This window comes from Zea mays, chromosome 2, assembly GCF_902167145.1.
Source record: "Zea mays cultivar B73 chromosome 2, Zm-B73-REFERENCE-NAM-5.0, whole genome shotgun sequence".
Classification (NCBI taxonomy): Eukaryota; Viridiplantae; Streptophyta; class Magnoliopsida; order Poales; family Poaceae; genus Zea; species Zea mays.
The window spans coordinates 115,829,374-115,856,807 of NC_050097.1; positions in this window are offsets into that span (position 1 = coordinate 115,829,374).

Here is a 27,434-nt window from a genome sequence, read left to right on the forward strand (position 1 = left end):
AACATGCATTCTGAAGTTTGTCTTCGTAGCTCGGTCATACATCCATACCCCTTCCTCCTAGGCACGTACCAATTCATCGATCAAAGGCTCCATATACACGCCCATTTTATTCCCCGGGAGTCCGGGAATTATCAACGACACGAATATATTCTGCCTTTGAAAGCACACACCAGGGGGAGATTGATTGGGATAACAAACACGGGCCAACATGTGTACGGGGCAGCGCTCATTTCATAGGGATTGAACCCATCTATGGCCAGCACAACACGTACATTACGAGCCTCTTTGGCTTTCTCACGGTGAATGGCATCAAAGTGTTTCCATGCTTCACCATCGGATGCGTGCACCATCTTGTCAGGATTGTATCGTTTTCCATTTTTGTGCCATGTCATCTGTTTTGCGGATTCCTCTGTCATGTATAGACGCTGGATCCTTGGTATGAACGGAAGGTGCCGTAGGATTGTCAAGGAGGTGTCGAGCTGCCTCTTCTGTCCATCACCAGAGTCTACATCCATGAACCTAGAAGATTTACACTTGGGACAATACTTTGCCTCCACATATTCTTTCCTAAATAGCACGCAGCCCTTCGGACAAGCATGAATCTGCTCATACGTCATCTTGAGTGCATGAAGGAGTTTCTGTGCCGCGTACATGCTCTTTGGCTGAATGTGATCATCCGGAAGCAGGCTCCCAATAACCGTCAACAAGCCATCGAATGCGTCTCTACTCATGTTGTATTGCGACTTGAACGCCATTACACGCCCAATGGCATCCAATTGAGAAATCTTTGTCTGGTCATGAATGGGCTTATGTGCCGCATCAAACATGTCGTAGAACGCTTTTGCAGTCGGATCTGGCTCGTTATCTGTACATCCTCCCATGTATTGTGCCACGTGATAGTCGTTCAACATATCCGCTACCCCCGCATCGGCATCATAATCCTCGACACGTTGTCTCAGCACCTCCTCTCTCGTACGATGCGCTTCACCATGAAAGATCCACCGAGTATAGCCCGGCGTAAATCTATTCTTCCAAATATGTTCTACCATGGCCTTCTTTGGTTTTCTTTTCCGGTTGACACATTTGCTGCACGGGCATGGGACTAGACTCGCTCCTTTAGCAGCTTCGTCATATGCCCGTTCCATGAAATTATCGGTCTTTCTAGTCCATTCAGGGGTGACATCGTTCCTTCCTCCACGGCCCATGTACATCCACTCACGGTCCTCCATCCTCTAACAGAAGCCTAGCACAACAAAACTACATAACTACATGCAAACGACATTTATATTATATATACTACATGGAAACTACATTTACATGAAAACTACATTTACATGATTTACATATTTCATTGACAAACTTTCAACGAGACTATAGCCTAACTTACATGATTTACATTCTATCATTCACAAATTTACATGATTTATACATTCTATCGTCTAATCAATAATAAATACAAATTGACACATAATAAATTCATACCTAGATAGTGAATCTGCTCTCGTTCTCTTAGGTTTCTACACATAGTGCGTCAAAACTTTCTCAAATTTTTATCACATCCTCTATATATGATATCATGACATGTGGACAAGTTTCATGATTTTCTGACTTTGTTTATGTTTTATACAATTTTTAAACATGTGGATGACAAGTTCACGACCATGTTTAGTGAGCTTGGTGCTCGAAGTTTCCGGTCCCTTCCTAAAATCGGTCGTAACTTGTGCTAAATAGCATAAATATCATTTTTTCATGCACAGTTTTCCAAGTTTCGAGTGACTTGCAGTTCAAATCTGAATTATCCAAGAAAAATCCATCAAACGAACTAAATCCAATAGTTATAGGAAACACTTTTATAATTGTGCCAAAATGGTACATGTAGGTCTACATAGTGTAGGAACATACCACAATAAGTTTGGTAAGGAAAATAAAAAAATAAATAAGCTTTGCCGAGTGTCTAAAGGTGACACTCGGCAAAGACTTCTTTGTCGAGTGTCAGCCATGGGGCACTCGGTAAAGAAGCGTCTTTGCCGAGTGCCGTCGTCCGGCGCTCGGCAAAAGCTAACAGCCGTCAGTCGCAGACGGCTTCTGACGGCCCTTTGCTGAGCGCCGCCTTCGCCGAGTGTTTGGCGCTCGGCAAAGGTATCTTTGCCGAGTGTAATTCTTTGCCGAGAGTCCTGCGCTCAGTAAAAGGGTTCGTTGCCAAGAGCTCGACTTTGCCGAGTGCCCGACAAAAAGCACTCGGCAAAGCGCCGAGCACTCGGCAAAGCCACGGATTCCGGTAGTGATAGTCACTACCGGACTCGCCTTCTTTGTCGAGTGTCCCAGACACTCGGCAAAGGGCATTTTATAAATACCTGGCAAACGTTTTATCGGCAAATGGTTTTTTGCCGAGCACATTTTTCGGACACTCGATAAGGACGCACTCAAATTAAGAATCACAAAAAACGCAAAAAGCAACAAAACATTTTTAAAATTATTGGAACTACCCATTACCATACCCCATCACCCTATCATTTTTCACCATTATTTTGAATCAAATTTAATTGTTTTGTGAATGGTGGGTGAGATAAGAACTCGCAAACCTCTGTCTCGCGCATACCCTCGTCTACCACTATGTAACACTCAAGTTGTATACAAAGAATAATAGAGAGATCTCCTCAATTTCCTGTGCCTCATTTGCATCATAAAAAGAGCATACGCAAAATTTAGAGATGAATTAAAACAAATGATAAAAATAATAATAATAAGAATAATATGCCTCATGTTGGAGTTATATGTTTGTGCATTAATAAAATAATAAGGGTAATAAGATAATAATTACTAGAAGTTGAATTAAACCCTAGATTGAAAGTTTAGGGTTTTCAAAGATGAGAAGAAGAGGAGTGATACAAGAATATAAATAATGTAATTATACTTCTAAAAATTGGTATTTCTCATTTCATAATAAGATTTGAGAATAATTTGGCACAAGTTTGAATTCAAATTCGAAATTTAAATTTAACTTGGAAATGGAGCAAAGAAAATTGGAGCATGAAATGGAAAAAGAAAAGAATAAAACGAAACTAACCTAACTGGGCCGGCTGCTACTAATTCGGCCCACCTACAAATTCCCCCGCGCGGCCCGGACAGCTTCTCCACCGTGCGCAGTGAGGCTCGCTGCTGCGCGGGCCCCCCCTCTGTCAGTTGCAACGAGGCGCCACCTCCCTCAACGAACCGCGCGCTGGCATCTCTGCTTGTGGGTCCCACTCGTCAGTCCTCTCCCACCTTCAACCTTCAGCACCAAAATCGTCGCGTGGAATCCCTGGGCTATTCGCGTCAACAAACATCGCGTCCCGGCCGGATCGAGCGGGTCTCCGTGCGGGCTTCTCAGGGTCCCTGGCGATTCTCTCTTCTCCTCTTTGGACTCTCTCCAGGGTATAAAACACCACCGTGTCGCGCCGCCATTAAAGCCTAGAATCGAAACTACGCGCCGCCGTCGAGGAACTCAGGCCTCGGGGTCGCTCGGTGCTTTACAGACGGCCAGAAGACCCCGCCTGGATCCTGGGATTTGTGCCGTGGCGTATTGAACCGAGGGAGCCAGCGTAGCATAGCCAATTTCCTCGCCGAGGTTGCACCGCCGCCGCCTTGTGGAATCGCGCCGTCGCCGGGCCGTTGTGCCTCTTCTGTCGGGGTAAGTCGTCCATATTTGAGTTCGTGCGCTCCTCTTCGTCACATAGGCTTACACAGCGTTAGGTGTAGCGCGCCAGGGTGTGATTTAAGGTCGGGCCGGCGAGCTTTGCTCTGCGGGCTGTGTCGCGCCGCCGTGCGTGGGGCTGAGGGAAGAAGACGGATCGGGCGCCGTTAACTCCGCATCGAATGGTTAGGTTAGATCCCGATTCTGATATTGTGTCAACCGTTGATCCAGCCCTGTACGGTGGATATTTGGCGACAGTCGTAACTCGGCCGAATCGATTCGCGATCGTTGATGCCAAATCGGACGAGTGAAGCTGGGGCTCGGTTATGAGGAGCGCAGACGGTAGATCTTCGATCCAACGGTGGGGATCGTGTACCGTTTCAGTTTATGTAGGATCTAATCCGGGCCATCGGTTCTGGATCTAGCGGTCCACAAAACAGGATACCCCTTCACCGTGCCACAATTGCTAAAGAACCCCTGAGTAAAATAGAATTCAACCCGCCATCCAGGGGTAGTGTTCCCTGTGTCTTAGGAGTTTTACCTCGAGGCCCCTGCCCTTTTACGAAATTGAGGCCCAGTCTAGAGCTGTTTAAAATGGAATAATTGAATTGGAAAATAGGTTTTTAATACAAAAATATATGCTAGAACTTCAATAATTCATAGAAAATTCATATGAACTCCAAATCACTCCATTCCAGTTTCTAAAATTTTGTAATTTTATTCTTTATCACTTAGAGCCTCTGTTATATCATGAAAACAGTAAGAAATTTATTTATCACTTAATCCTATTTAAAGCACATAAAACCTTTGAAAATGCATAACTTAAATTCTATAACTCCAAAAATTATGATTCCTGTTCCTAGAATTTTATTTTATTATGTAGAATATCTCTGTGTATTTTGTTTACATGCTTGGTGTAATGTTAATTTTCCCTGTATCCTGTGCTTGTTTGTATTGTGGCGAGTAGAAGAGCCCGTTGCTGAGGATCCTGGTGAGCAGCAGGTTGAAGTAGCTGAGCAGGAGCTCATTGAAGGCAAGTTGTGCCCTTGACCACTTTTTACCCAATAATGTTCTTTAATATCACTCATCCATGCATAGGTTAATTTTGATGGGACCCAATAGGTCACCCTAGATTGTTTATCTCATTACCTTGTTTACCCATGAATCACTTGGGTAGTTTGCTATTGCTTTATATGGTTTTGGGATAATCATTTATTACCTCTATGTTCCAATTCTTTTTGTTATTCTATTTATGTTCATGTTGAGATCATTAATGTTAATTGGAACATAGAGCTTAACTTGAGAACCACGTGCCACCACAAGGGTTTAATGGGACGCCCTTGGCTGACTAATTAGGAAAGCTAGTGGAAGACTACCTTACCCGAAAGGGGCAAGGGCAGTAGGGGAGTGGTCAGTGTAGGGAGGTCCCTGGTTGATTTTGCTGCGATGGCGGTCAGCCAGGAACCCTGCATTGGAACTTCCTATAAACTGTAGCGGGTTTTCGGAAGCTAGTGGAACTTTGTAAAGGCCTCGTAATGTTGCCATGCCGCGCTTCCTAGGTAGAGGTGTATGGGATTCGCGACCCCTCGGCAGATGGGTAGCATGACTTGTGGGTAAAGGGTACAACCTCTGCAGGGTGTAAAACTGGTATACTAGCCGAGCTCACGGTCATGAGCAGCTCAGGACTCTCTGATGTTTAAATTATGGAACTTAAATTCAATTTGGTCATTTGCATTGCATGGGATTATTATTAACTTTGTTCTATTACTTTTATTATAGTTTGGTATTTATTTACACTTAGTAAATGCTAATAAAAGTTTGACCAACATTAAAAGCAATGCTCAGCTTTAACCATTCTCCTTGATAAGCCACTACAGGAAACGCATAAATTTTCGTGGGCCGGGCTATTTTCGTCGGTCGGCCCACGAAAATACAACGTTATTTTCGTCAGCCCTAGTGACCCACGAAAATATGGCCTATTTTCGTGGGCCAGGCTATATTTTCGTCGGCCTGCCGACGAAAATACGAAAGTTATTTTCGTCGGTCTCCACACCGACGAAAATGCTGTCTATTTTCGTCGGTCCTCCTTTCCTCTCTTTTCATTTCCCATCTCTCTCTGCGCCGTCCCGTGCTCCCTCCGCTAGTTCTCCCAATTCCTTCCCCACCTCCTCGGTCGTCGCCTCCCCCAGAGAGCAGGAGCCGCCTCGTCCCTGCCGGTCCCGACCCCGACCCCCATCCCGTCCGCGCCCAACGCCATGAATCCCGAGTAGTAAGTTCCCTATCCCTCCTCGCTTCCGATTGGGTCGGTGATGGGCTCGTCGAATCCCCCGCCGGCAGCGCGCACTCGTCCATGCGGTCCCGGTCGCGATCCCGCGTCATGGACCGGTCCTACTCGGCTGGCGTCCGCGCCACGCCGGTCGTGCTCAATGTCCCAGTGTGCTCGCGCCCGGTGTTCGGGTTCTTCAAGGAGAAGAAAGAGGCCGCAAACGCCGCCTCGGCGCGGGCGCGGTTGGCGTTGGCCCGGAGGACTGCTGCGGGTACCGCCCCGCCAGCCGGCGGAGCGAGCGCCAGAGATCTTGGCAGTGGTAACTGACATCCGTCATTTTGGTCGACCATTTGGAGCGGTCTAGTATCATTAGCACTAGAAGTAGACGGCATTTGGAGTTCTTCAGTCCGAAAAAAAAAGAAAATAGGTCGAAAAAACAGTTTGGGAAGTAGCCTGCGTTTGGAGTTTGGGACACGATTGGGTGGGAGGATAGTTTGGTGAGCTGATTTCGCTTCGTGAGGCCAGAGAGTTTTTTTGCGATCAACAAACCCGTCCGCTTTGGTCCTGTAAATTCTGTCCGCCCCGTGGTTGCCCAGTCGGGTCGTGTCGTCGCCGCCGGAGAGGAGCAAGATTAATATTGGGGGAGGCAAGCCAGTCGATGCGGGATGCGAATAATATTGGGGCAAGAACAGGGAACTGTTGAAGGGCTTAAAATGAGTTTTTTCCCTTAAAACGTTTTTAGTGTTGGTTTACGGGTTCTCTTGGAGATGCTCTTAGTCCAGTGTTTGGAGTCTTAGTTTTTTAGTGTCAGTAATAAAAAAGTGTATTATTGGATTTATACAGTACAGTGAATTAAGTGATGATGCCGTTTTAGGTGCTTAAGATATATGTTTTTTTCATCAGGAAGCTGATTCCACCTGTGTTAGTTCCAATTCGATGCCTCGTGCTATCTATATTATCTCCCTGCACTAATTGACATATCAGAATGTAGATTAGCTGTTATTGTCTGGAAGAAATGTGCTCAAATACAATATTAGAAGTGCTTAATGCCATAGTCCAAGTGTTCCTAGACTATCAGGAAAACTGCGTTCCCTACCTGTTTCCTTATTTCTTCATTATTACTGTGACAGGGACATAAGCAGTGGCTGGCAGAAGTACAGTTCCTTGGTGTTCTGGAGCACCCAAATCTTGATAATTGTTCTACATCCGGCTTTCACAGGTAGCTAGTGTTTTCTGATTAGGCTAACTAGTTACATGCTCTATCATGGCTTTTCGGAATTAGTGTGGATGAAAATATTGTTTAGCATATACTGGTCAGCATATTGTTTATTATGTAGCTATCGTGTAGTTTTCTGTGTTGGCAACCATCATGTTGTTGTTTATTTGCAGGTTTTAGAAACATCACTTTATAGGGGAGGTGCTGCCGAATTTTTTATTGACAATAATATTTTTTGTACATAGGTGTTCTTCCGACTAGATCTTCTCCACCGTTAGCTAGACTCGTACATTATTCTCAAGTATACATTGTTTTCGTAATTTCTCAGGTATACATTATTCTCAGTTTTAATCGTTAACCGTAGCGAACCGTATGTGTCACCCGTTCGGGAACGGCGAACGTCACACTGGCTTGTGAGGTTTGCCGTTCCGGAATTGTCCACGTATTTTGGACAGCCTGAGAGTGTAGGCCGATGCTTGTGATTTGTGACATGTGCCTTACGATTGACGGGGAATTTCGGTTGTGTAACCCAGTTGTTCTCCAACACACCGTGTTCAGGCGTGTGCTTGGAGAGCAGCGGGGTTATGCTGCCGAAATTTCACGGCAATCGTAGGCTACACGTCACAAATCACAAGCATCGGCCTACACTCTTGGGTGGGTTTAGGGCCTTTACCTAATAGGGAGTTCACCTAAGCCACGGACGATCGTTGATGTTATTTGTCTTTTGTTTAATTAGCCTTTGAAATGGACGGTGATCGGAGGGTGATGTATGACGGGTGGAGAAAGGATGGGGCACATTCGAATGAATGGATGGTTGTAACAAAGGCTTTTCTTGAGCATGCTTTCAAAGACGCAACTGGTCGTCTAGTGAAGTGTCCTTGCAATCGTTGCGAGAACAAGTGGCCTCAGAAGAAGGAAGAAATGGAGAAACACCTTTGCAAAAGTGGGTTTATGCCGAACTACCTTGTATGGTACTGGCATGGAGAGTGTATTAGACACGTTGACGCAGAGGTGGAACTTGATGATGATCATGATAGGATGGACGACATGTTGCATGATCTTGGTAGGGAGGTTGAAATGAACGCTGAGGAGCCGGGGCAGCTTCCACGCGATGCTCAGGAATTCTTCCGGCTACTCGCCGCGGGGGAAGAGAGACTGCACGAGCACACTCAGATGTCAGTTCTTGGGACTCTCACAAGACTAATGGCGATAAAGTCGAAGCACAACATTTCAAACAGTGCTTACAACGACATCGTCCAACTAATGGGCGAGGTTCTCCCGGAGAATCATAAGTTGCCAAAGAATATGTACTTCGCAAAGAAGATGTTGGCTGGTCTTGGGATGACATATGAGAAGATCGACGTGTGTCCCAACAGTTGCATGCTATTCTTTGAGGAGGATGACAAGCTGAACCGTTGTAAGCATTGTGAAGCTTCTAGATATGTCGAGGTGACAAATGATGAGGGTGAATTGGTAGTTACGAAGGTCGCAGCTAAGCAACTTCGTCGGTTGCCCATCATTCCTCGGCTTTCAAGGTTGTTCCTCAACAAGGAAATAGCTCTGCATATGACATGGCCAAAGAATGGTGTACGTCTCGTCACTGATCCAGACATAATGGTCCATCCGTCGGACGGTGATGCGTGGAAGGCAATTGACGAGTTTGATCCCGAATTTGCAAACGACCCTAGGAGTGTACGGCTTGGTCTATCGACGGACGGATTCACACCTTTCAATACCAGTGCAAGCCCTTACTCGTGTTGGCCTGTCTTCATTGTGCCATATAATCTTCCTCCTGAGTTGGTCAATAAAGAAGAGTTCATGTTCCTTGCACTAGTCATCCCAGGCCCCGAGCATCCAGGGCCAAAGCTGAATATGTTTGTTCGCCCTTTAATTGAAGAGCTGAAACAATTGTGGAGAGGTGTGAAGGCTTATGACAGCCATACTGAAAAGGAGTTTACCATGCGCGCTGCTTATTTGTGGTCAGTGCATGATCTGCTGGCGTATGGAGATTGGTCTGGATGGTGTGTTCATGGTCGGTTGTGTTGTCCCATATGTATGAATGATACGGATGCATTCAGATTGAAGCATGGTGGGAAAGTGTCATTCTTTGATGCTCATCGACGTTGGACTCCATTCAAGCATGATTTCAGGAATTCGCTTACTGCATTCAGAAGTGGAGCCAAAATCAGAAATGGGCCACCAAAGAGGCAAACTGCACCGCAGATAATGGCATGGCATGCTTGTCTGAAGCAAGGAGAAAATGATAGGTTTCAAGGCTACGGGGAGGACCACAACTGGACCCATATTTCATCAATATGGGATCTTCCGTATGCAAAAGCCTTGATCATGCCGCACAACATAGACTTGATGCACCAAGAGCGTAATGTTGCTGAAAGCATCATAAGCACATGTTTCGATGTGACTGATAAAACGAAAGATAATATGAAGGCAAGAAAAGACATGGCTGAAATTTGTAAGAGACCGATGCTCGAGTTGAAAGTAAGCGATAAAGGGCATGAGAGTAGGCCGCGAGCTGATTACTGCCTCAAGCCAGATGAAAGGAAAGAAATATTTAAGTGGTTGAAGAATCTGAAATTTCCAGATCGATATGCGGCAAATCTGAAACGGGCAGTCAATCTGAAGACCGGTAAATTGATCGGTTTGAAAAGCCATGACTACCATATTATTATGGAGAGGCTGATGCCCGTGATGTTTCAAGGCTATTTTAAGGATGAGCTTTGGAGCATATTTGCAGAGCTGAGTTACTTCTATAGGGAAGTATGCGCAAAGACGGTATCGAAGAGGTTGATGCAGAAATTTGAGAAAGAAATTCAAATTCTTATTTGTAAATTTGAAAAGGTTTTCCCGCCAGGATTCTTCAATGTGATGCAACATCTAATTGTGCATTTGCCTTGGGAAGCTTTGGTAGGCGGACCAGTGCAATTCAGGTGGATGTATCCTATAGAAAGGGCGTTGAAAAAGCTCAGGGCGTCTGTTCGCAACAAGGCTAGAGTCGAAGGGTGTATTGCGGAGGCTTTTGCCCTTAAGGAGATATCTCAATTCTCAACCAGGTATTTCGCTCGAGCCAACAATGTGTTTGCTCCTTCAGTGCGACTTCATGTCGAAAATGAATCGCCCCAAAGCACCCTTCAAATTTTTGCGAATCCGGGTAAAGCAGTTGGAAAAGGGAGTGTACGTCACATTGAAGGATCAGATTTGAACACGCTAATGCTATATATGTATAGCAATATTGACAGCACACAGGAGGCGTTCGAGTAAGTTTTCCTCATAGTTACTTCCATTTTCTCATCTCATAATTTCTATAGTGTGTAATCTCCATGTTTCTAATATGTCCAGCATGTTTGATGAAGAATGTTGGAAATCTACTAGTAAACCTACGGCCATCCAATTAGAAAATCTTCGACGTGATGGGTTGAAAGGTGGACCAAACTTCGTGCAGTGGTTTCGTAATTATGTTAGTAATTGTCGTTCTCTCATTGTCCATACTTAATCTTTGAATTTTGGACTTCGAAGATATAATGCATATACTAATTCCTTGTATAGGTTTCCAAAAACTTTGTGCACCCGGACTTGCAGCAAATGGCACATACCTCTGTGTCCGTCCGGAACTATACTCGCTATGATGTAAATGGATATCGCTTCCGAACCGCAAAATTGGAGAAGAGTCGACCATTGGCAGCCACCACCAATAGTGGTGTGTTGGCAAGTTCATATGTTGACGATGACAAAGTAGTGGACTATTACGGTGTTCTTCAAAACATTGTAGAGTTGATTTTCGATGGCCCCAAGGAACTTAAAGTCGTGTTTTTCGAGTGCGACTGGTTTGATGCTCATAGTGGGACTCGTGTCGACAAGTATGGTAATGTCGAGGTGAAGCATAGCTCTAGGATTCCGAGCAGTATGAGCGATGTTGTCCTTGCAAATCAGGCAAAACAAGTGTACTACCTGCCATATCCTCACCCAAGCCTTAGGGCTTGGTGGGTTGCAATCAAAGTCAACCCACAAGTCGTCGCTCCAGAGAGTGCTGACTACGTGAGTACGAGCAGGGACAACGATGATGCTGTTTTTCAACCAGAAGCGGCGTCGAATCAAGACATAGCTCACCGATTCCATGTGACCAATGGAGAAGGACTAGAAAATCTCTGTTGCAATTCAAGCGACTTAATTGAAGAACCTAGGTCAAAGCGCAAACGACCTGTCGTCGTTAGAAGATCAGTAAGGATCCAACGAAATCAAGAGCGTATGAATAAACAACGAGCCGAAGAAGCATCATCGGATGCGGATGACTTTTGATTAGTATGTTTCTTTTAGTTAATCAATTAAGCTATGTATTCCAATTTCCACATTATTAATTTTCATATTATTTGTTTCATATACTGTGGTTTGACATTAATTTATCTACAGTTGAACATGTTCAAGCATAGGAGATCGAGGAGGAGTGGGGGCAGCGCGGCCAGCGAGGACAGCTCGGGCAGTGGGCTTTTTTAGGGCACCTCACAGAGCCGACAGAGGCAGCAGCAACTTCTCGACTGTCTAGACGAAGTGCAGGGTGAGGAGGGTGAGCAGGAGACTCCTCAGCAGGATGCTCATGTGCAGGGTGAGGAGGGTGAGCAGGATGAGGAGGGTGAGCAGGATGAGGAGGTTGACCCTATGGGGGCAGGCAGCGCGGGCGATGCGTCAGATGGTTCTACATCCTTCAGGTATTATTATGCATATTAGTTTAATTGATATTAGTTTTAAATCATTTCATCATATTTAATTTACTTGTATACTTAGGTATAAGAAGAGCAATGCGCTTGGTCCGAGGCCTGCTGAGAGGAGGCTCATCCGGCCGCATGGAGAATGGTGGGGCTTATTTCTGTTGTGTTAATTTTTTAATATGAACGTGATTGCACTGGTTTACTTGTTTTATTAATGTTTGTAGGTCATGGGAAGACTTGACTTGGGACGGTACAGGCAGACGTCCCAAGGTGAACGCGGTGTTGGGTAGCCTCTGTCGCTTCTACTACCCTGGCATGGTGGAGCTCAATGGCGAGAGGTTCGCGGCTATGCAGTGGGCCGACTGGGGTCTGAAGGACTATGTCCAGCCAGGGGAAAGCAGTAGCGGAGGGGGAAGTTCAGAACAAAAACCAAGGACTTGTCAGGTGGCTGTGTGGGACGAGTTCTGGGTGAGTTTACTTTCGTATATAAGCAATTCACTGCATTATTGCTTCTCCTAATCTTACTTTAACTTAACTTCTCCATTGATATGTAGGGGAGGTTCCAATTGCCGGATGACATCGAGGCGGATTAGGCTCAGTGGGCACGTGTGAAGAGACACTTTCGGAAGTGCGCTGATAAGGTCATCAAGGATGCCATGTACAATGCTCGCATCGCGGCCGTCAACTACTACTACAAGAAGATAAAGGGGCAGAAAATGAGCAAAGCATTAGGGGCCAATGAGATCTACCTCACAGAGGAGCAGTACCTGGAGAGCGTTGTGGATTGGCTGGCGAAGGACATGGAAGCCTGGAGGTGGTTGGCAAAGAGATGGGCGTCGCCTGAGTGGATTGCAGAGTCCAACAAGCACCGTGTCAACCGTGGCACTGAAGGACCGGGGCATAGGTATGGCGCCGATGGACACCTTGGTACCGCACGTCGCATGGTAAGTATATAAATCAAACTTGTATGTTACATCTATGAAAATTCTATGGTTTAACTCTTCTTTTTCATGCAGGAAGCTGAAAGGGGAGTTGCTCCAAGTTTTATGGAGGTTTACGTGCGTGGTCACCGTGGCCCTGATCCGGCTAACCCTGATGTGCTATGCAGCGAGGCGGCAAGGGAGAAAATGGTAAACAAGTTTGTATTTACGAATTAAATTGCATATTTTGTGTCTAACTCCAACTCTAACTTTCTTTGCAGAATGCATATGGGGAGGAAATGACTCAACGCCATGGGCCTGACTTCGACTGGATGCATTCAGACTTAGATGTCTCGGCGTTGTACCACAGTGGTGGGGGTAGAAAGCATGGCAGGTGAGGTGTTTGTGTTTGATTCGACGATTTCATTAACAAGAATGTGTCCACTTAATGGCTCAACTATGTGTATCATGCAGGTTTGCCTTTGGCACCGGCGTTGTGGATTATAACAGGACAATAGGTCAAGGGAAGGCATCGTCTTCGGGAGGGAGTTCTCGCTCCTCCAGGTCTGCTCGAGAGGCTCAGCTGGAGGAGGAGACTCGGGCAGCACAGGAGCAGGCTCGAGCAGCACAGGAGCAGGCTCGAGCAGCGCAGGAGCAGGTTGGGCAGCTGACGCAATATATGGCTTCTTATTTTCAGGTAATTCGTCTATCTCATCACGTGTCGTCATTGAATTCAAAGTATAATGTTGCGATTCTAACGTTGCATCCATTTGCAGGAAATGACTACTAGACTCGGCCCTGATATGAACTTGCCCGCTTTTCGCCCTCCCCAGGTAACACTATCTGAACACTTCAATTCCATAGCAACTCTTTTTTATTATCAAAAATGGCTCGCAGGCACAAGGATGGGGACAGTGGCCAGGACAAGCTCCAGCGTCGCAGCCACCCGGGACCGGTGTTGGGTGGACGCAGGCACCTCCAGGCACTTGGACGCCTCCACCACCCCAAGGATCGCAGCCAGTCCGGGGATGGGTGCCACCGGTCTTCCAGCCACCGGCGGTCTCTCAGCCATTTCAAGCGTGGATGGCACCGCCACCGACGGGGTGGGTGCCACCACCTCTGGGGTGGCCAGCACAACAGTACCCGTGGATGCATGCAGGATCACAGGTGACGTTCCATGTTTAATTTTATGCAAATCGTGACCAAACAGTAGGGATAGCAATACACAACCTTATTTGAATGCTTGATGAATTGCAGGGTTCAGTGTCAAATGCTCAGGGATCGGAGGGTGCTGCCAACGTCCAAGGCTTCCATGGTTCTGGAGGGAGTGGCCACCTTCCTGGTGGCGGAGGAGGGAGTGGCCAAAACTCCCACAGCCCGCAGGAGTGAGTTTGATTATAGACTATGTATGGACTATGTATACACTTTATTATAGATGTGATTATGGTATTGAAACTGTATGAACTGTATGAACTATGTATGGACTATGTTTGAAACAATTATGGTATTGCTTGTGAATATGGTTTGTGAAATCTGTATTGCTTGTGAAATCTGTATATGTCATTGTGGATTATATGTATTTTGCTGTGAATTAAAAGGTGCAGAAAAATCTGTTTTGGGGGGGTATCATTAATTTTCGTCGGCCTGTTCGGAGGCCGACGAAAATAAAACTACTATTTTCGTCGGCCAAAGAGGCCGACGAAAATACAGCAGCTGTATTTTCGTCGGCCAAGAGGCCCACGAAAATAGCTTGTATTTTCGTCGGCCAAAGGGGCCCACGTAAATAGCTGCTGTATTTTCGTCGGCCTTGGACAAACCGACGAAAATATGTTATTTTCGTCGGTGCCGATGAAAATAGTTGCTTATTTTCGTCTAACATATTTTCGGCGGCTATTTTCGTCGGTATGCCGACGAAAATAATCTATTTTCGTCGGTTTAAGCTTATTTTCGTGGGTTTTTGGCCCATGAAAATTTAGGCGTTTCCTGTAGTGAGCCTTACACTCCATGAGCTCCCACCTTTGGTGAGTTCATGTCACATTATTCCCCACGACTTGTTGAGCGATGAACGTATGTGAGCTCACTCTTGCTGTCTCACACCCCCCACAGGAGAAGAGCAGGTGGTTCAGGAGGAGCCACAAGGCGAGGAGTTTGATCTGATCTAGGTGGCGTTTCTCAGTTGACATTGGCGCCGACGATCCTTAGTTCGTTTTATATTTATTATTTTATTTTGTAATAAGTCTTCCGCTATGTAATAAATACTCTGATGTTATTGTGACATTTATCTCTATACACTCTGTTATTATATATGTTGTCTTCTTGGCGCATGTATGAGATGCACCTGGCTTTGTTCCTTAAAGTCGGGTGTGACACACTACACTACTACATCAATTATGTCTATATTACGTTTTCATTTATCATGTACTATAAAAAACCGAGAGTAATTTGATTATATGAGGCACTAAATTAATTCATTTGAAATATGACCAACTATAATTGATAGTTTCTACATCTGAGGCCGTTTACAAAATTTGAATTCAAGTTTGAAAACTTCACACGAATTTTTCTATGATAAGATGATTTCAAATCAAAAAATTATCAATTATAAAGTTTCATTATATTTTAGGAACTACAACTTTTATTTTAGTGGTTTTTCCATCCAAGGTAGTTTGAAAATTTCAAATTTTAAAATTCAAACATAGTTTTGCATGACAAGATGATCTCAAACCAAAATATTGTCAACTACAAAGTTTCATAACTTTTCAAGACCTACAACTTTTATGTTGGTAGTTTTTCAATTCGAGGTCGTTTTCAAAATTCAAAATTTAAATTTTTTAAATTCAGACGTAGTTTTCGTTGATAAGATGATTTCAAATTAAAAAGTTGCTAACTACAAAATTGTATAACTTCTAAAGATCTACAAAGTTTATTTTGGTTGTTTGGTCATTTGTTCATCTCACATGATGGTTCTAACATTATTCACAAATCTTGTACATCTCTCTTATAGTTTCATAAACTACGAGAGATATAGGTTTAATAAACAAATTTAATTTTATTTTGTCATATGAAGAAATGATCAAAATAAAAATTGTACATCTTGATGGGTTATATAAATTTGTAGTTAAAATCTTTTTCATTTGAATTAATTTACTGCTTTAAAATGTGATTTTTAATTGTCTTTGTCTAACACTCGGCAAAGAAACTCTTTGACGAGTGTTAAAAATAAAACACTTGGCAAAGAGTTTCTTTGTCGAGTGTTTTTTTACCGAGGGTTTTTTGTTTGGCACTCGGCAAAGAGCTTCTTTACCGACTGACAAAAAAAACACTCGGCAAATCATTTGACACTCAGCAAAGAGCAAATCATTTGACACTCAGCAAAGAACCGAATTCCGATAGTGAGTGTAAATCATTTGACACTTGCCAACTGACAAAAAAACACTCGGCAAATCATTTGACACTTGTCGTGCGCTGGGGCGCTGCCACGCCGACGGTGAGCCTTTTTCAGTGCCACCACTCTCGACAAGACAAGAGGAAGGTGTACAAATATTTATAATTTAAGTAGCTATGAAAATTCCTAAACAAGTGTTCTTATTATAGGCGGCGTTGGATTCTGCTAAATAATGGGCCATTTAATAAATCATCTATATACTACTTATTAAGACTGTAAAGGTAGTCTGCCTCTGACATGTTCTGCCACCGGTCTGTTCTGCCGTTCTGCCATCCAACCATGCCCACGTGCAATAAAAAAAGGTAACAAAGACTTGGGATCGAACCCATGACCACTCACTTAGCTCATCCCTTCAAACCACTAGACCACCTTTGTTTCTTTGTTAGAAGTAACACTCGGTCTCCCTTTACCATTTTCGTGGTTCTACTACTCATCTCTACTACACCACTCGCTTAGACACGGTGCATTCCCTGCCTCCAGACTCCCACGATCTCCACTACACGCGAGGACGACTCTGCCCGCCTAGAAACCACCGCTTGCTCCGAACCCCACCATGATCTCCACTACACCGCTTGCTCTGAACCCCACCACAATCTCCACTACACCGCTCAGCCTCGCTCTGTGCCTTTTCGCTCGCCGCCTAGTCAATGTGGATTCGGCCTCCATGTAAGCTCTCTACATCTACCTCTTCAATTTCTAGGCCCTGTGTTGACCTCTCCAAAACCTAGACCTACGTCTTAACCTAACCTCAAATTGTTCCCTACACATCTTCCAAGGGCTCATGTTGTCATTCATGGCGGGACAACAGCCGCTTGCTACCCCCGTTCTTTCATCCGGGCAAGGTCTTCAACAAAGAATTCTTATGGCAAATACTAGATAACATCGACTCTACATAGACCGCATCCATTCCCAAATCGGCTATGATTCTGTCCCCATGGCCAGTCGGAGTTCAAAGCACCATGGTAAACTAGTAAACTCCATCCATACATAAATTGCTACATAGCCACACGCTGCCACCAACGAAGAGCTCAGTGACTAGGTCATCTTCCATTCCTATCCCACTCCTTCTCGTGTGCGTCTGCTCCCTCTCCTCTGCTATTGAAGGAACTTTTTGACCTGGCTAACAAGATTGGTGAAGGTGGTTTTGGTTCAGTTTACAAGGTCAGTCAGCATTACTTCCCATGCATAAACTATAAAGAAGTTAATACTGCCATAGCACAACTTATACATGAAGATTGTCATTGCTGGTTTGGCAGGGTTTATTGTCTAATGGTACCATGGTTGTTGTCAAGCAGTTATCAACAAGGTCTAAACAAAGGAATCAAATTTCGTGAATGAGGTAGGGGTGATATCTCCACTACAACATCTAAACCTTGTCAAACTCTATGGTTGTTGTACAGAAGGAAACCAAATGTTGTTAGTTTATGAATATCTATAAAATAATTACCTTGCACGGGCTCTTTTTGGTAATTGTACTCTCATGTTTCCTGGGTTTACCCATTTTAGTATTATATGTAAATGTTAGAACTCACAGATTTTCATGGACTGTTACTGTTAGGTCCAGTTGATCAATACGGACTCATATTGGATTGGGCAACAAGACATAGGATTTGCCTTGGGATAGCAAAAGGTCTAGCATATCTACATGAGGAGTCCACAATAAGGATTGTACACTGATAACAAGGTCATCAATATATTGCTTGACAAAAATTTGACTGCTAAGATCTCAAATTCTGGGCTAACAAAGCTTAATGAAGATGATCACACCCACGTAAGCACAAAAGTAGTTGGAACTATGTGAGTGCTTAACCTCCACACTCCTTTTTTGTTGAAATAGACAATCACATCCACACATCTGATTGACCTACAAGCGTACAAATAAGAAGCTCTAGGAGGGAAGGCAATCTATAGCAATGGTAATAATGACATTGCAACCAACCTAAGGATAAACAATGGGAACCCAAAGAAAACATAATTCATTGGATAAGAGCCACAGAGTCTGGAAGAAACCACATACATATGGGGGTGCCATTCCTGCATATAATCATAAACAAAAAAAGATGGAACCAACAACATACTGACAGAGGTCTTACCTTGAATTAAGACTCTTAATGTTGTTAATCAGTTCCTATTTGAACAACTGATGAAATTATTTTTCTGCTAATTGTTTTAGTAAATGTATTGAATTGCAGTGACTTGATCATTTTGTGTCCATGCTGCGGGTACATGGCTCCTGAGTATGCTATGTGTGGTTATTTGACAGATAAAGATGAGTTTTGATCGACACAGATTAGATGCAAGAAGATAATAAAATGAAATTGATGGCTATCAGAATTCCTAGGTTAACTACTGACCCTTTTATTTTACATGTTTGTTTGAGCCAAGCAACTCATGTATTATGTCATCAGTTATCAACTATGAATTATCAATTATAGTATTTTGATATCAAACTTTTTGATGTGTTTAAGCTATACATTAGAACCTGCAATTTACTGTAGCACTTAAACACTTTCTCATATATAACTAAATATCTCATTTAGGATATCTTAGTTTGCACCATGGCTGACCCATTACAAATAACATTTTACTCTATGCAGTTCATGTTCTGAATGAGATATTTAGATTGCAGGCACAAGATGGATGAGATATTTAGATTGCAGTTCATAGTTATTTTATGGACATGTCTGATGTTTTGCTCCCACAACAGAGCTCAATAACTGTGCAATTTTTTCTTTCATTATTTCCCCTTTGACTCATTGATTTTCTTGTGGATATGTTATTAATGGGATGTATCGGTTATATATATTTTAATGAGTATCCATTTGAATTAAAAGATCTTGTCATCTTTCCTGAGGATTTATATAAGTTTATAATTTATAGTGATAGTCTTAGCATTTAAATAATGCAATTGACATGACATTATTAAAATCATATATAGAAGTCTACATGGTATTGATGGTTGCAATGTAGTGATGAAATAGCTAAATTAAAATAACAAAACTTATGTATAGTTAGGATCATTAATAGATTACGAAACATTTTTCTTATAACAATATAACACACATTTGTATATAAATTATCGTGATATTATATATTCCCGTTGCAACGCACGGGCACTCACCTAGTTAATAAATATGGGCTTATTAAGTGGCCCTCGGATTGGTACAAATTAAATATGTATATTTTATACTTTCCTAGTGCAAGGGTAGAAGGTTGAGGATTTTACATGAGTTGGCGCCTTCTATGGCGTACGACAATGACTAATACTTATCCAAGGACCCTTGTAAAGCTCTGGTAGTGTACCCTGCCATAAATTCTTGGAAGAGAGTAATATGAGATTTATGATCACTAACATGTGGGAATCACAATTTGTTGGTAAAGATGTACATTCTTTATAAAGTGCTCAAATTGATTGTTGAACGTCAAAAGTGGTGGACGGTCCCGGACGGTCCGCGCCCTCACGTTTAGATTGACTCGGCAATTATCCTTATGGTGGCATGCTGCGAGGCTATAGATGAGATGAGTCTTCGATTGATGGCTTGAGGTGTTATGGTGGCATGTATTTATATAGGCTGGGAGGTTGGTGGTTACATGATAGATCTAATCTGGTACTTATCTATTACAACCACATCCTATATATTAGGAACACTAACAAACTCGAACACAAATCTATTACATGATAAGTCTAATTTGGTATTTATCTGTTACAATCATATCCTATCTATTAGTAACTCTAACAAACTCGAACCTAGAATAGGTAACAGTGATGCAAGATCCGGCAAGTGGAATACAAAATAGGAGGAAAAACTCACGTGGGTTGTGTTCCTTAAGTTGCCGAATAGATAAGCCTTTTATTTTCTATTCTTTTTTCCTATTTTTTTATTTCTAGATTTACTTACCCCCAATCCATATCTGATTTTAAATTTTGAAACCATATTTATATGCACAACCAAAACACTAAAATGAATGCAAATATTTTACATTTATTTACTCCTTATTTACTTTGCTCAAATAAGTATTTGTATGCATAAAATTTAATAAGCATGGAATTCACATAATTATATAACCCAATAGAAGTAATTTATATAGACTAACTCACTATCCTATTTATTATAGTTTTTATATAGCCAACATTTTATATTTACTATTTATTAAATTTTAGGGAAGAAAGACTTAATTTATAACTTTGTTATAATACGCTTCAAATTTTGAATCTTTAGGGAATTTTCTTAATTAATCAAGATACGATTTTGTTATAGTACATGCATATTTCAAAATTATGTTTTACACCAATCTCTCGATCAGCCCACATTTGACGATGGATCTGTTTGGTTTGATTGTAACCGTGAAAAAAAACTGTTTTAGGCTGTGACATGTGAAACAAAATGTTGTGAGCGATAAAAAAACTAAAATCGCTAAAAGATCTTATATTTTTTGCACAATTCTATCTAAAAGCCACTAAAAACAAGTCTAGAGATGCTTTCAATTTTGTACGGCAAGAGTTGATTTTTGAAAAAGGTTGTCTGGCCGTTGGTTTGGCTTTTGGGAGTTAAAGGCCAAACCCAAACCAAAAACACACCTAATATATTTAGTTTTGATGTTTTACATCACGTTCTTGATATCTCCGGTCTGCATTTAATTATATATATAAAACTGCATGTATGATGTCTTGTTTTGTTTTTTTTATATAAAGCTGTAGATCATCCACGCGGCATTTTGGTAGCTACACGCACGGCGTTATAAATAGACCTGACGAGTTCAATGGCGACGAGGAAAAGCACAGCGTACGTGTATTATATTATTTGTACACGTGAACAGTTTAATTTCAGATATAAAATAGAATACGTGTAAGTAGTGCATGCACATGTCGTGAAGATATCGCAGCTTTAGTTGTCTTTGGACACACAAGCTAGCGCTGCATGCATATGCATGTGATGTAGCATGCATATATGGGAGCACTATATACACGTAAACGCTATTTTGCACTTTGAGTGTTACGCTCGTCAAATATTTTATCTGCAAAGAATTATTTGTCAAATTTATTTTGGTTGTTTGGTCATTTGTTCATCGTACATAATGGTTCTAACATTATTCACAAATCTTATACAACTCTCTTTTAGTTTCATAAACTATAAGATAGATATAGGTTTTATGAATAAATTTACTTTTATTTTGTCATATGAATAAATGATCAAAATATAAAGTGTACATTTTGATGAATTATACAAATTTGTAGTTAATTTTTTTATTTGAATTAATTTACTATTTTAAAATATGATTTTTAAATTGTCTTTTTCTAGTGTTGAAAAAACTCGGCAAAAATAACCTCTTTATCTAGTATAAAAAAACACTCGACAAATAAGATCTTTGTCGAGTATTAAAAAACACTTAGCAAATAAACTAAAGGAGGACTAGTAGTGTTGCTATGGAAACGGCATACAAGATGATGAGAAGTCCCATTTTCGAATGGAAGTCCAGCGTTAACTAGCTGGAAGTCCATCAGTATCCTAACTTATATCCTCGTGGACATGCATGCATTGGTATTTTAAGGTCCGCATGCATGCGCTTCTAGTGGACACGCGAGCATGCCTACGGGGTAATGGATATGCGACGATGGTATTCATTGGTATTTCAAGGTCTGTTTAGTTTTTTTAGTCTAGAGACTAAAGTTTAGTTACAGAATTAAAATTTAGTTCCTACCTATTTGGTTCCAATGACTAAAAGTATTCAGAACATATTAAATGAATCATAAAAATACCAAAATACCTTTTAGCATTTTCCCGCAATTAGTGTAAATGAAATAACAAAGGGCAAAAAGTGGAATTGATATGTTTTAGTCTCTTTTAATCACCTTTAAAGAAATTAAAGACTAAAATAGTTTAGTCTCTATTTTAGTCGCACCGTTTGATAATATGACTAAAATAGAGGGTCTAATCTTTAGTCACTCGGAACCAAAAGTTACCTTACTTGCCGTATATAAATATAAATACAACAGACGTGCACATACAAAAACTATTCTTATCATGTCCCCTGCATGCTTGACATTATCTCTTCTGTCGTCCGCACTACTCAAGAACGCTAGCTGGCTAGAATCTCAAAGATAAAGAATCTTATTTTAGCAGCATTAACTATGAGACACACATCATTATCCACTAATGCCATTCGAGCGAATCTTTACAGAGCCAAACGACTTTATATGCGCGCATGCCAAGCCAACATTTGGTGTGTATGTATGGAGAGGATATTGTTAGAGCATCTTCAAGAGACTCTTCATTTTTTTCTCTCTATTTGACTATCTATTTACGTTTTCATAAAGATTATACTCTATATCTGCATCTCAGTCCAACAGATTATCTATCTAGTTTAGTTAGTCAAGTGGCTAGCCAAATTTAGCTAGTGAGAGAGCCAATTTAGAGAGCCAGATAGCTTGCGAGTCAGATAGCTAGTCTGTTGGAGATTTATTTTGCTATTGATTAGCCAAAATTTAGTTTGGCGAGTTATTTAGCTAGTCTCTTGAAGATGCTCTTAGTCTTTCAATAGTTAAAGGAAGCCATGTGATTGTATGTCATCCCTTCAGCAGGCACATGCATGCGGGCGCGTCCCCCACCAAACTCATGCATACGGTCCTATTTTATGACAGATCCAAAAAATATGGCGGTCACCAGGCGCATGTGTGGGGTTCCTATTTTTATGCAGATCTAAAAGTTATGACAGGTTGTGGTATTTTCATTGCATACACACAACATTTTGGATGACATTTTCGTTTTCACTGCATGCGCGCAAAAAATGGATGGTAGGTATCGCGCAAAGCATAAAAATCTTTATAAAAAGTTATATAAATATCTACATCGTACATCATAATTGATGAAAATATTTCTAATATGGGTCCAACCAATAGGCCCCATGCATAAACAAGGATGGAGCAGGACGTCGCCGGAGGAAGCAGCCGAGACCACGGATCGGATGAGTTGGTCACCGAAGGACGCCCATACCGCGCCGATTTGAGGGTGTATGCGCGACCGCCGCCACGCGCACCTGCGTCGTCGCCGCTCGTGCCTAGGTGTGCGCCGCCGTCGCTCACCCGCCATAAGGGCGCCGTCGCTCGCCCCTCCTCTAGGATTGCCGCTTGCTAGCGCCACGCCATCGACGACGCTCAACCGCCACTCACCACCGTCGCTTGCATCTCCGGTGGTCACCGCCTACGCTCGTGCCCCGCGAGGCCGCAGCCACCGCCACGCCAGAAACCCTAATCCTTGAAGGTCTGAGGCTGCTTTTGTAGACGCTTGGGCCTGGGTCGGCTTGATGTGGTGGGTCGAACTGGAGGGCAACATTGGGCCACGTAGCTATTTGAAACATATGGCTCAAAATATATAAACCAGCCATTTATTAGTTAATATATTTAGGTCTCCATTGGAACATAGGAATCATACAAGAAGTTTACAGGAATCGGTTTACTTTCACAAGAAAAACATAGAAAAAATGGAAAAAAATTTGCATATTCCAAAGGAGACCTTAGTTTTGATGTTTTACATGACGTTCTTGATCTCTCCTGCCGCCATTTAATTTTGTAAGTAGATATGCATGTATGATGTGTCTTGTTATGTTTTTTATATAAAGCTATAGATCCACGCGCCATTTGGTAGCTACACGCACAGCGTTATGTGTGTATTAACTGTTAGATTACAGTGAATCAGTGGTAACGAGACACAGAAGGAATGATAGAGACAATCACTATTGTATTTATAGCAGGGAGGATCTTGTTTATATACAAGTGACAGGGGTCATCCCCGAGGGGTGTGTCCCTTGGAGATGTGTTCGTCGAGCCCCTTGGATCGGTCACTATATGACATGTAACTTGGTAACATGTTATTATGTAACATAAACCAGATGAATTGAACGCTGACGAAGGAAAGCACCATGCATGTGTACACGTGAACACTTTAATTTCAGTGATAAAATATAATACGTGTAAGCACTACCCTACCCTGCGTCTGTGTGTGTATGCACATGTCGTGAAGATTTGGCACACATGTCGTGTAATCCACACTTTTAGTTATCAAGCTGCATGCATGTGATTTGGCAAGGAGGCTCTATACATATATACATAAAATAATGATCTAGAGGATATATACATGCATGACACAACTGCTCTAATTAACTATGTTTCTCCTTTTAAATATGTTTTAAAAAATTAACCGGCCTGAATGTGAAAATAAAGGCTGGTACGGACAGCTGTTTGTGAGCAGCTAGCTAGCATACACACATCAGTCATGTTTGTACTCTCTCTCTCTTGCAGCAGTTTGTCCTCTATATATCTGTAGCTAGCATACACGCGTGATGAACAGCTGTCCTTGTTGACGCGCACTGCGCCATGCACGCCGACGGTGAGCCTTTTTCAGTGCCACCACTCTCGACAAGATAAGAGGAAGGTGTACAAATCTTTATATTTTATGTAACGGTGTAGAAGGTTGAGGATCTTACATGAGCTGGCGCCTTCTATGGCGTACCACTATGCCTAATACTTATCCGAGGACCCTTGTAATTAAAGCTCTGGTAGTACTGTACCCTGCCATAAATACTTGGAAGAGAGCAATATGAGATTTATGATCACTAACATGTGTAGTCGATCTTATCAAGAAAGCATCCAAACTTTATTTTGGCAGCCAATAGTTAGGTCCTGTTTCAATCTTACTAGATAAACTGTAGCAGCTATTTTTTAGCTACTTTTAGCCATTTTGTGATCTAAACAGGAGAGCTAATAGTGGTGTGATAAAATTTAGCACATATTATCTCATAAGCTGCTCAAGGGATGCTAAAAGTAGCTAAACGTGGGTCAGGGAACCTCATTTTCCACACATACCCTCCAATCTCATTCCCTCTCTCTCCGCATTAGGGGCATAGGTGTCTTTTTATTCCAATGTGCTAAACTTTATTAGAGTAGTCTAAACACCTCAAGGAGCTAAACTTTAGCACTTTAATTTATATGGCTAAAGTTTAGCAGGAAGCTAAAATTTATCCTGTGAGATTGAAACAGGACCTTATTTAATTATTTTCATCTCTATAATCATTATATTTTTTTGACCGGGATATAATTATTATAGGGTTTTTTAAATTGGTGCCAGTCACATATAATATGTTTATGGATATTATATTTAATTTAACTATTTTTACATCACGTTCTGGATATGTTTATGTTTTACACCAATCTCTAGATATGCCCACATTTGACTAGTATATTTAGTTTTGATGTTTTACATCACGTTCTTCATGTATATATCCGGCCGCCATTTAATAATTTAGTATATAAAGCTTAGATCCACGCGCCATTTGCTAGCACACAGCAGTACAGCACAGCGTTATAAACCTGACGAATTGAATGCTGGCGATCGAGTATCATATTGTTTGGACTAGATGAACACTTCATTTGAGAAATAAAATAGAATACATGCGTGCAACCACCCTATGTCGTCTTCTTTCCATCTTGATGCATGAGTGGTGAAGATGACACGGTTTTAATACTACACAAGCTAGCTAGCTGCATGTGATTGGCATGCATGCACATGCGTGGGCCAGATCGATCTATCTATCTATCTATCTATCTATATATACTGATACTAATTATGTTACACGGTGTATTTATTTATGCAATTCGATAAACTACGTAAAAATCTGTTACATGTTGCATGCACACAAAATTAGGATGACACAAATGTACGATGAAAGAAAATGGATTGGCATATATGGAAACAAAGAATCGTATTTAATGATTTATTTCGTCCATAAATATAGGATCGCTCCAACAGCAATGTAATTAAACTCGTTAGAACTAGTTTATGATATATACTGATATTAATTATGTTAAACGTTGTAGGTATTTATTTAATTTGGTACACATTGTAAAAGTTTGTTTCCTGCTGCATGCGCACAAATTTAGGATACCGGGAACGTGCGATGAAAAGAAATTGATTGCCATGCATGGAAATAAAAAAAATCTTATTTCAAAGTTTTATTTCCTCCATAAATATATGATCGCTCCAACAGTCAGGCAGCTAGGCTCGTTAGAACCACTTTATGATATATATTTATATACCAAATTATGCTACACGGTGTAGGTATTTATGCAATATGGTACACGGCGTTAAAAAAATCTTGCATGTAGTTCACTCGTGAACGCATCTTCAGGTTCGAGCCTAAAAACCTTAAGTTTTGATCATAAAACCCCAGTTATAAACGTAAATACCGAGCCAATGTGAGAGGTTGATAGCTCTGGTGGGTTGTATTCACGATCCTATTTTTATGGCAGATCCAAAAATGTGGGAGTCACATACATGTGGTTTCTATTTTCATGTAGATCCAAAAATTATGGCATACCGTGGGAGTTTCCATTGCATGCGCGCAAATTTTGGATGCTATTTTTGTTTCCACTGCACGCGCGCAAAAAAATTGGATGACTTGAGTCACGTAGATAAATTCTTATACAAAGTTGCATAAATACTTACATCGTGTAACATAATTGATAAAAACCTAATATTGGTCCAACTAAGAACGCCAACGGAAATTAGGGAGAGTTTTATGGCAGACGTAAAAATCTGGCAGTTACGAACATAGTGATTTGATTTGATTTTTTATGGTAATTACGAACAACATAAATCAAAGAATTGCCTTTTCAATGTGTTGGAACTTGCTCTCCTGGGCAAGTTGATCCAATGGGGGAGTGAAAGCAACGTAAACAAAGTTTCAACTCGAGATGGCAATAGCTCTGTTAATCCAGCCTCTCAAGGGCACTGTACGGGGGTACTTATAGGTGCCTGAGTGCCCAGCGCCTCGATGTAAGGACGCATGTACCCTCAGGCACCTGGACTATCCTCGGAATATTCCTATGAAGGAGGGTTACAGACTGTCATTACAGAAAAGCCATTACGAATTGGGCCTGTAACACACTTCTCCGTGCGGGGCCTGTTACAATGGGCTGAACCCCACGTGGGCCTCCAGATCGGGTGAGGACGTGGGACGGGGCAACGTCGTCGTAGGCCTTCGTCTTGTAGTGTAGAAGACGAAGGGTAGACCTCGCCGATCGTTCTGCTTCCGTTGGTGCAGCGAGATAGGCGAAGGCTGGAGCGAAGGGTAGCGTCTTCGCCTTCGCCCCAACATTTGCCCTCCGAGGGACCAGTTCGACTAAGTCATCTGGTGCCA